Genomic DNA, 11,939 nt, shown 5'->3' with positions numbered 1-11,939 from the left:
TTTCTTTTGTTTAGAAAACAGGCTTTTTTCCCCTTAACAGATCTAAGAAAAGGAGAGAAAAGTTGATTAAGTATCTTGTTATATCATCACAGTCTGTAAAAGTCACTAAAGCCTTTTTATTTTTGTTAAGTGTTGCTTTCTCTTTTGTTCAAGAATAGCCATCTGGTCACACATGTGATAGTGTTTTAAACAAATAAAAAAGGAGGGATAAAGCTTCTTTCAATAAGTTTCTACTTTACTTCAAAGAAAGATCACAAAAAGATTTCTTTCAAGTGCTATTTCTAAATAAGGAAAACACTTATGCATGGACACTATCAGGTCTCTGTCATGTGATATGTGTTAGGACAATGAATTATATGGAACCCCCCCTTTGACCTTCTTTCAATGTGTCTAGATAAAAGGATGAAAATTAGAATCCATCTCCTTGCAGTGCCACAAGTTATAAATGTACTTTATAGGGCTCATTATCCAAACTAATGGACTAAGGGCAACATCCTTGAAATGGACTTACCAGCACTGACAAAGCCAGTATGCAGTATTTCAGAAATGATATGCAAATGGCTGCATGTTTGCCATATCTTTTTCTCATGAAAAATATCACAGCTTACTTTTGTCACAGCTTCTCCTCTTGAGATCAGAATTATTTTATTAGAAATACATTTGTATGTTACTCCTCATAAAATGCAAGTAAATAATTTCAAATTTATATAATATTTCAAATATATTGATATAAATTAAAATATGCTATAGCACTCTAAAAATAAGGCAAATAAGAGATATTTACCAGGCATAAAAGCATTAAAAATAAAATAATGAACACCCAAGACCAACAATAAGAGGAATTTAATGTGTATTTTCTAAAGGCAGACTATGATATGTTTATTCTTGAATAAATGACCAGCACTGTTGTCAGTACAGACTGTGATATCTACTGTGATATCTCATGATGTTAGATATATGTAATACATATTTTAACCAGTCACATATTAATACATATATATTACATTATTATTTATGTGATTTTTTTCCCATCTCACCTCCAATTCTTTGTCTTTCTCAGTTATGTTTCTATTGCATATGTCCTTATATTTCATTGAACTAGAGGTTTGCCTTATAAAATAGTTAACTAAATAGATATAAGGTATTTATACCTAGATACAGTATTTTCCAAAATTATTATTTAAAAACTGAAACGGTAAGTTACTTACTCAGTATCCTGTTTTAATACATTCACATACAATTTAAAACACAAGGTACTTTTGGCAATGGAGAAGGGAAATCTGCTGATACATCATTAAACACTGATCCCTATTTGTCCTGGAAGTACTGACAAAGCCTTTTTCTTACCTTTAAGTCAGAAACTATAGAAGTCAAGAGGGAATAATCTGGGCAGAAAAAAAGAGGGTGTTATAATATAATCTATATCTTGATAGGGATTTGGGTTATTCAGATTTATCATTTATCAAAACTCAGCTACTGAGCACTTAAAATTTGGGCACTTCACTGTATGTAAATTTTACAACAAAAGAAAAGGCTGTAAATAAATATTAAACTCTTAATGATAGGCATGCCAAGGTATTTAGGGGAAATTGTACTGATATTTGGAATTTACTAAGAAATTCTTAAGAAAGGTGAGCAGATGGAAAGAGAAATAAATATCTGGGTAAATACATGATTAAGCAAGTAATATATGAAGATGTTAGTTGTAGAATCTAGGTTGTAGATATACAAATTCTCATACTGAAATTCTCTTAACATTGCTGTAGATTTGAAAATTTTCATCATAAAATGTTGGAATAAAATTGATGGGGCTGGGGGAGTGGTGTTACTATAAATCCTGGACTCCAGTCTAAGTCTTTGCAAAGGACTCCTAGTTAAATAAACCACACCATTAAACCTGGCCCTCAAGCTAGTGGATACCTTCTTGTTTTGAAGGCTTCCAAACACTAACAGGGCTGCTTCGATGGTAGCTTGGTGACTGGTAGAAATTGGTTTCAGAAGCTATGGTATTAGAAAGAAATACTGGTACCACTCAAAAGGGAGGTAAGGATGCACAAGGATTAGGGAGTTCAACTATGCAAGGTCAATAGAACAGTAAATGTGTCTATTTATGCTGAAGCTTCTAGATGAAACAATGATTCTCAGAGCAGGAGGAGGAGGAAGAGGGAGCAAATCAGAATCACACCTGGGGGACTTTTTCAAATTATAAGTACCCCTGGAGATTCTGATAAACTCCCAAATCCCAGAAAAGAATCACTGTCGAGCATGCCACTGCTACTGTTATAGTTTTAGGCTGTGCTGGGTAGAGAAAAGTCAAGAACTATTGCTACCAAAAAAAGGTGATTTCTGCAGAAGTTGATGTGGTGGTCACAGATGGCCAATCTGGTAGATGATGGTAACACAACTCACCTGAGAGTCTCAACTCTGAAGTACTAAGGCTCCAGGCCTGAGCAAGGCTATTCAAACCAAAGCATGTTTAAGTAAGGAATAAGATTTGTTTCCCAACACCCCAATACTTGACTTACTATCATATATTAGGCATAATCAGGAGAACAATGAAGAAAGGAATATTAATTTGGGACCCAGACTTACACTTTGTATTATAAAGATTAATATAAAAAATTAGATGACACTTCAAGTGATGGAATAGAGCAAAACGAAAACAGTACTGCCAGAGACATTAAAACACCCTTCCACATAAACCTGAGGAAGCCGTTAAAGATTAACAGCATGCTGGATTTAGTGGAGGACCTTGCTGATCCTCATAAATAGTAAACTGAGGAGGAACACGATAGGAGTTCTCAATTACAGAGACACAAGGACCAGGCCGATCATAAGATTCACTGAGGCCAGACAGAACATTTCTAGAGCTGAGTTTTCTAAATCAAAAATCACAACAGTTACTCAATTCTTGGTTCAATGACATGAGAACATATACAGCAAAATGACAGGGGAGAAAATGATCAGCAAGATGAAAACTCTTTCATCTGAAATTTGGCCCAGAAGAGAAATATAACATTATAACAGGTATCCAATCTCTATGATTTCCAGAATATCCCAGTGGCATGATAAGAAATGCAGAAATCACATGAAATAATAAAAGAAAAAATACACTAATCAAGAAAATTAGAAGATCCCCAATCTTTGAAGGAAACAAAATAATTCTTTCTATTCATGATGCCCTTCCATGCTTTCTAAAACACAGTTCAAATGTCACCTCTTCAAAGAAACCATTCCAAAATGCTTATCATTTTCTTGGGTAAAAATCCACACCAATAGTTTCAAATACCATTAACAGATAACTCTAAATCTGTGGTTCTGTGTTCTGACCAATCCCAAACTCTGTATCCATATTTTTTTTCACCTTGTATCCATATTTTTAACCGTGTCTTACCTATTTCTTTCTGGATAGACTCTATGAACACTTTTTAAAGCTAGCATACTCCTGGGGCACCTGGGGGGCTCAGATGGTTAAGCTACTGCCTTTGGCTCAGGTCATGATCTCTGGGTCCTGGGATCAAGCACCACACTGGGCTTCTGGCTCAGTGGGTAGTCCGCTTCTCCCTCTCCCTCTGCCTCTCCCCCTGCTCATGTTCTCTCTCTCTTTTTCTTTCTCTGTCTCTGTCTCAAATGAATAAATAAAATATTAAAAAAAAAACCCTAGCATACCCCAAACTGAGTTCATCATGACTCCTCACTTGTTTCCCCCCTTGGAATACCTATCTCATGTAATGACATGACCAACAGTTAGGTTCCCTAGCTTAGAAACTTTCTTCCCATATCTAATCTACTACTCAATTTTGATTCTACCTTATAAAGACTTCTTGAAACTAGCTTCTTCTCTTCATCTCTACCATACTGCCTTAGACTTGTGCTTAGTCTAATAAGATAATGGACTGCTAGCAAGTCAGTAGCTCATTTGTTTGATGTAAATGATGGCGTAACAATCATGTGCCAAGCACTGTTCTAAGATATAAGAATAAAAATATCTTATCCTTAGGGAGCTCTCAATATAATGCAGATGCACACAGGCAATTGTAAGATAATACCTAAGTTCAGGGATAAGAAATGAGGACAGGACATCATGAGAGTACATCTAACTAAGCTTGGGTGGGGGGAGGTGGAGTATCAGGGAATGTTCCTCAGAGAAAGTGTTAACATTAGCTGCTTCTAAAGGATGTAAACTAGTTAAGCAAGTACGAACATTTCAGGCAGAAGGGCAGCATTTGCAGGGGTACAGAGGCAAGTAAGAAAAGTACAGGGAACCACACACAGTTCTGTGTTAAATGACAATAAAATAGAAGCAGGGAGGGAAGAGAGATGAGCTTAGAAAGGCAGGCAGAGGCCAGATCCCAGAGCCTCACAGGTCATGTAAAAGGGTCTTAACACTTTATTTGGAAGTGATATAAAGACACTGAAGCTTTTTACACAGGGAGGGACAGAGGTTAGATCTGCATAGTGAAAAGATCTCAATGTGTAATTATCTCACTAATTTATTTTTTCTTTAAAATTCCCTAGTAGAGGCGATTCACAGACCTGTACCCCTGGGGAAAAAAAAATATATGTTTATAGAAAATAAAATTAAAAAAAAAATTGCCTAGTAGATTCCAAGCTCCACTCAAACAAAGACACTATTGTATTGTTCTCGGCTATATTCCTAGTGCATGGGACACAGAAAACCACCACTGACTACAGTCCAAAGTCCTTAGCTTGGGCACAGAAGGATCTTCAGGATATATCTCCTCCACAGGATTCCAAAGTATCCAATTACATTAACAACTATAACTAGCTAACATGTATTGCACTCTTACTGTGTGTAACAAATGGTCCTACCTGCATTATCTGTTAATAATCATAATAACCAAATAAAGTAGTTACTGTCATGTACCACTTTATACAGAAACTGGAGCACAGGGAGGCTAAACAACTTTCAAAGTTCATTCAGTTAGTAAGTGGGGAAGCCAGGATATAGACCCAGGTCTATCTGACTTGAGGGACCACACTGTTTACTGCTCTCTTTGTACATAAAGGCAAGGTCCATGTTTTATTCATCTCATTATTCCCATGGCAACTAGCATGGAGTTGGAGGTTGGTGGAGGTTAAATGTATAGAATATTATCACTTACCAGTTTGCAAATGAGACATGTTAAAATCAGAAATTCGGCAATTTTCCTACACTGACTAATGGTAGTAAGATCAGTCACCCCACATGCTCTAACATACTATATTCATTATTAACTTCCAAGTATCTGGAAAAGGTATAGTTATTTCTGACATCAGAAAAAAAGATATCTCCAAGAAATACTCACATCAGGAATTCTAGTAAGTGAGACAGCTGAAGTACAAAAGAACAGTAGCTGAAGTAATTAGATTCAGACTACTGGTTACAGACGTATCTAGTCCAAGGTCATCCATACTCTACCCCAGTATCAAATACTGTACTGCTAAATGGCCAAATCTACTTTATAGGAGTTTTACACAGCACAGCTGCAAAGAAAAAGAAAGCTGCTCAACAAGAGCATTCAATGTTTCTAGAAACAGTCAACAGAGGGGTTCAGTATTAGAATTTAGTGACAGGGTATATATATATAAAAAGACTTGCTGATATCTATGTCTTCTGAAAATTGAAAAGCAGAGCCAATGAACAGTACAGCAAAGAGAGCACAGTCAAAGGCAAACTAAACAAAAATGGAAAATAAGACCTATCTGAAAATAAGTATGGTTAATATTCCGTATTTCTTCTTTCAAAGTTTGTACAATACTTTCATGTGTAATCACCACACTGAATTCAGTGCTATGATCATTTATGCTTCTATAGCTTTACTCAATGGATAGTGAAAAAAAAAGCATCAAAAGATTATCATCAGTTTTTTTTTTCCTTAAAGACTTTATTTATTTGATAGAGAGAGAGATCACAAGTAGGAAGAGCAGCAGGGAGGGTGGGAAGCAAGCTCCCTGCTGAGCAGAGAGCCTGATTCGGGGCTCAATCCCAGGACCCTGAGATCATGACCTGAGCTGAAGGCAGAGGCTTAACCCACTGAGCCACCCAGGTGCCCCATCATCAGTTTTTAAAGATTCATTTATTCATTTAACACATAGCCACTCAGTATGAGTGATACGAACTTGTTTTGCTTCCAGACATTTTCTTACATGGAACTTACAATCATACAAGGGGGCTCAGGGGGCCAGCAGATTCTGATCTAGTTGGCAGAATCAGGAAATAAACTCAGATCTTAGAACTCAATCATGAGTAGTTCTTAACTATACCAAAGGGGATGCCAAGTGTTCCACACAGAAAAACAGGAACAGAGAGGCAACCTAAGACCATAAGGAGACAAATGCAAATCTTTGCCCATTTCTTTATTAATATTCTAAATACACTTAGAATAAACAATTGTTTAAGTCAACCGGAAAGTTTAAAAAGAAATGTATGCTGGATATGTCTAAATATAAGTCCAAGATTTTTGCCTCAAAAAATTATCCCTCACTTCATACTTAAACCCTGAAAAAATAACTCCTATTGATACGGGAAACAAAGGCAAAAGAAATGCAGCTTAAATGAAAATCTCCTTATAGCTTGCAGCCCACTGATAGGTATCTGAAAGATGTAGAGCGTGACCTTCCTCAATGAACTCATGGCTGCCTTACTGCCTTAATGTTTAAAAGTAAACTTATCTTGGCAGCAGCTGGCCCCTCAAGGTTCTGAGAGCCTTATTCCAGATTCCTTGGAGACTTGTGCTATCCCTAACTCCCACTAATTAAAAAATATACAGTCTCTCCTCACAATCCCCATATAGCTCTTTCTGTCCACAGGTCCTATCTCATAAATAGGGAAGGGGTTAAGGTATAGGCAGGAGGCCCCTGACTCGGCTCTGCAACTCTTCCTGGCAGGTGGAGACGCTGAGAGAGAGCTGAACAAGAGGTAAGGGAACAAACCAAGATGACACAAGAATCTCAAGGAAACAAGCTTCCTAGTCAGTTATCAATAAAAGACTGCCACTGAAAGCCCTCAGCAGCAACCCATTCAGGTCCCCTCTCACTCTAAAGAATTTTCTTTCCTTTCTGCTCTCACCTTCACTTAATAAACTTCCACTTCACTTCGCCCATTTGGGTCCATGAGATTTATTCTTCAACTCTGTGAGACAAGAACCCCGTAATCCTCCAAAACTATTACTGGTAGCTCTTTTAAGTATTTGATTTTGAACATGAAAGTAGTGTTTGGGAAAGATAAATTAGCCTGAACCAACTTTAATCAATGCTAGCTTTAGATATTTATAGAGACTGTTTGACTTGAAAGAAAGGGATTTTTATTAAAAAGGCAAAAAATTATTATAAATTTTGTAATTATCAGTGAAGGTATGAATTTACAATTTTTAAGTATTGGTGGTCTCTTAAATAAAACTTTTAAAGATCACTTAAGCAATATACTATTGTGAAAATACTGTAGAGATGATGAATACTACAAACACAGGTCAAATTTAAAAACTATTCTATTCCGAAGGAAGTAAATAATGGCTTGGATGGAATAAAAGTTCAAGTAAGAGAATCACAACCAGAATCCAAAATGGCTGTATCTTAACCAAGATGGACCAAAAAAGAATATTCATTGGAAAACTGGAGATCTAAAAAATAACAATATGATAGTCTAAGTAGACATTTTGCTATTTATATCCATAAGAGGTTGTTTTTTTTTTTTTTTAATTTCTCACTAGGACTGAAGATTACCTAATATGTAAGAATGGCCTACATTCAAGCTTATAAATCATGTCAGGATACTTTATTTATAAATGTTAAGGAAAATCTACTTTCTAACTACTTTTATTAATGCAATCAAAGCACATTATATATGGGAGGAAACTCAATGATTACTGGGCAGTCTATCAAAGTCATCTTACAGATAAAGGAACTGGCCCAGAGAAAAGTGACCTACTCACTGTCATTCACGGCAGTGATGGGAGTTCCAGGTCTTCTCTCAATCAAGGGCTACCTGACCATGCATGCTTTAGGAGTTACTGGGCAATAATTGTTATGTCTGAGGTCTTTCCATGAAGACAGAAAATATTAAATAAGTAGAAGTATGTCTGCTATTTAAAATTCAGGAGAGGAGCTTGACTGAGACTTAGCAGAAGGAACCCAGGCTTCCCTCTTCCGTGGAACATAACTAGATAACTATCAAATCATTCTAAATGCATATTTAGAGGACTTGAGGACTGAGAGAACAAACTCCACAACATCCAGAAAGGTAGTATGTGCAGAGACGTGGTTTGGGGGAGACATGGATCATGGGTGCTGTGGAGGGATGTGGTTGCACAGAAAGGTGAGAGAAAGAAACAAGCACACAGAGAAATTCACGAGGAGAACACTTTCCCAAAGCCACTGGCTGGGAAAATGAGAGGGGCTGATTTTTGTTGAATTTTTGCAATCAGCTGGGCTTAAAGACTGCAGTTTAAGAGGACTTCGGATTGGCCGTGATAAGAGCCCTGATGGCAAGGCCCTAATCCTGGAGAGATGACAGGTAAACAACCTGACACCAGAGATCTTACTGAGGATCACCTAAGGCCCAAGGGGAGAGTGTGTTCTCTCTTCAGGAAGCACCTGTGTGAAAGGCGGCATTCACAGGGACACCTCTCCCCTCTCCCGGGACGGGGGCAGTGGGTGGTGGGTGGTGGGCAGTGGGAGCCGGCTGAGTGGGTAGGCGTGTGTGTGTAGCCTGCAGTCACCATTTCCCTCCACCACCAGCATCTGCACAACTGACCTTCTCAGTCAATCCTGCAGGCCTCCCAACACTGCAAGACCCTCCTCCAGAAGACCAGAACAGGTTCCTGCTGCAACAATTCTCTAACGTTTGGGGTATTAAAAGTCTGCATGTTTAATGTCCACAATAGCCAAAATACGGAAAGAACCCAGATGTCCACTGACAGATGAATAAAAAAAGAACAGGTGGTATATACAGTAGATTATTACTCAGCCATCAAAAAGAATGAAATCTTGCCATTTGCAATGACGTGGATGGAACTAGAGGGTGTTATGCTAAGTGAAATAAGTCAGTCAAAGACAAATACCATACAATTTCACTCATATGTGGAATTTAAGAAACAAAACAGATGAACAGAGGGGAAGGGAAGGAAGAATAAAATAAGAGGAAATCAGAGAGGGAGACAAACCATAAGAGACTCTTGACTATAGGAAACAAACTGAAGGTTGGTGGGTGGGGAGATGGAGTAACTGCATGATGAGCAGTAAGGAGGGCACTTGAGGTAATGAAAACAGGGTGCTATATGCAACTGATGAATCACTAAACTCTACTTCTGAAACTAATAATACACCATATGTTAATTAATTGATTTTAAAAATAAATAAAATAAAATAAAATAAAAGTCTGTATGCTTGGCTGGGAAAGAGTCCAAAGTGCCCTGCACAGCTCCAGGCAAGCAAGCAACCCAGAGACAGTGTGGAAACAGTGATCTGAAAAATGCTTGGGATACATGAGGGGAGATCATTCGCTCTTCTGAAAGTGGTTCCCTGAGAGCAATAAACAATGAGATCCCACTCTGAGGATAAAGGAGCTGGCTGGCACAATTTCCCTCCCCAGACCAAGATTCTTGAAAATAGGGTACCTAAGTGGCTCAGTTGGTAAGCTATGTCTGCCTTCGGCTCGGGTCATAATCCCAGGGTCCTGGGATGGAGCCCCGCACGGTGTTTCCTGTTCAGTGGGAGGCCTGCTTCTCCCTCTTCCACTAACCCTGCTTGTGTTCCCTCTCTCACTGTCTTGCTCTCTGTCAAATAAATAAAATCTAAAAAAAAAATGGCACTAAATTCGTATCTACCAATAATTACGCTGAATGTAAATGGACCAAATGCTCAAATCAGAAGATATAGGGTGTCAGACTGGATTAACGACTAAGACACATCCATATGCTGCCTACAAGAGACTCATTTTATACCTAAAGGACACAGGCAAATTGAAAGTGAGGGGATGCAGAAATATTTCTCATGCAAATGGAAAAAGAAAGCCAGAGCAGCAATATTTATACCAAATAAACTTTAATCCAAAGATTTTAATAAGAGATGAAAGAGGGCACTAAATCACAATAAAGGGCACTATCCAATAAGAAGATCTAACAATGGTAAATATTTACACCCCCAGCTGAGCACCCAACTATATAAAACAACTAATGACAAACATAAAGGAACTCACTGATAATAACACAATAATAGTTGGGGACTTTAACAGCCCACTCACAGCAGTGGACAAACCATCTAAGCAAAAAATCAAGAAGGGAACAGTGGCTTTGAATGACACACTGGACCCAATGGACTTAACAGATATATTTAGAACATTTCATCCTAAAAAAGGAATTTTTGAGTGCACATGGGACATTCTCCAGAACACATCACATACCAGGTATCATACCATGCATAATTCTGAAAATAACACTATGAAAATTGAAGTCAACCATGAGAAAACATTTGGAAAGACCACATATACATGGAGGCTAAACAACAAGGTACTAAAGAATGAATGAGTCAAACAGGAAATCAAAGAAGAAATTTAAAAAAAAAACATAGAAACAAATGAAAAACATAATGGTCCAAACCCTTGGAGTGCAGCAAAAGGAGTCACAAGAGGGAAATATACAGCAATACAGACCAACCTCAAGAAGCAAGAAAAATATCAAATAATCCAACCTTACACTTAATGGAGCTAGAAAAAGAACAACAAATGAAGCCTAAATAAAGTCATCAGAAGAAGAGAAGGTACTAAAGATTAGAGCAGAAATAAATAATAAGGAAACTAAAAAAAAAACCAAAAACCAAAACAAAAACAAAAAACAAAACCCAAAAAAAACCACCCTCCAACACACAATAGAACAGATAAATGAAACCAGGAGCTGGTTCTTTGAAAAAAAAATTGATAAACCCCAGTCAGACTTATCAAAGAGAAAATAGAAAACACCCTAATAAATAAAATCGCAAATGAGAAAGGGAAAATAGAAACTGACACCACAGAAATATAAATAATTATAAGAGAATATTATGAAAAACTATACACCCACAAACTGGACACCCTGGAAGAAACAGATAAATTGCTAAAAACATATAAACTACCAAAACTGAAAAGAGAAAAAGAGAAAACTTGAGTGGTCCAAAAACCAGCAAAGGAACTGAGTCGGTAATCAAAAATCTCCCAATAAATGAAAGTCCAGGGCCAGATGGCTTCCCAGTGGAATTCTACCAAACACTTAAAAGAGATTTAGTATTTATTCTTCTCAAATCATTCCAGGAACTAGAAATAGAAAGAAAACTTTCAAATTCATTCTATAAGGCCAGCATTACACTGATTCCAATACCAGACTAAGACTCCACTCCAGCCAATATCCCTGATGAACACAGATTGAAAAACAATTCTCAACAAAATACTAGCAAATCGAATCCAACAGTACATTGAAAGAATCATTCACTACGATCAAGTGGGATTAATTCCTGTGCTGCAAGGGTAATTCAATATTTTTTAATCAATCAACATGATACACCACATTTAAAAAAAGGTAAGAATCTGTTCAATAGTTGCAGAAGAAGCATTTAACAAATGCTAAAAACCCTCAAAAAAGTAAGGATAGAGGGAACATACTTCAACATAATAAAGACCACATATGAAAAACCCACAGCTAATACCTTCCTGAATGGGGAAAACAGTTTTTTCTCTATGGTCAGGGACAAGACAGGGATGTCCACTCTCATCACCGTTATTCAACAGAATACTGGAAGTCTCAGTCTCAGCAGACAGCAAAAAGAAATAAAAGCTATCCAAATAAGCAAGAAGGAAGTCAAATTTTCACTATTTGCAGATGACATGATACTATATACATAGAAAACCCAAAGATTCCACCAAAAAATTGTTAGAAATGATACACGAATTCAGTAAAGTCACAGGATAG

The 11,939-nt window shown here is 37.3% G+C and overlaps 1 protein-coding gene across 2 annotated transcripts in view; it reads right to left on the bottom strand.

Annotated features, from left to right (window-relative positions):
* CHM (CHM Rab escort protein) overlaps positions 1-11,939 on the bottom strand; it is a 210,410-nt gene that overhangs the window by 64,634 nt on the left and 133,837 nt on the right. The window lies entirely within an intron of this gene.

The sequence above is a fragment of the Lontra canadensis genome, unplaced genomic scaffold (genome assembly GCF_010015895.1).
Source record: "Lontra canadensis isolate GAN:19392208 unplaced genomic scaffold, GSC_riverotter_1.0 scaffold77, whole genome shotgun sequence".
In the NCBI taxonomy this organism is placed as follows: Eukaryota; Metazoa; Chordata; class Mammalia; order Carnivora; family Mustelidae; genus Lontra; species Lontra canadensis.
The sequence above is the reverse complement of the archived record's forward strand: the minus strand, read 5'-3'. Positions and strand labels throughout refer to the sequence as shown.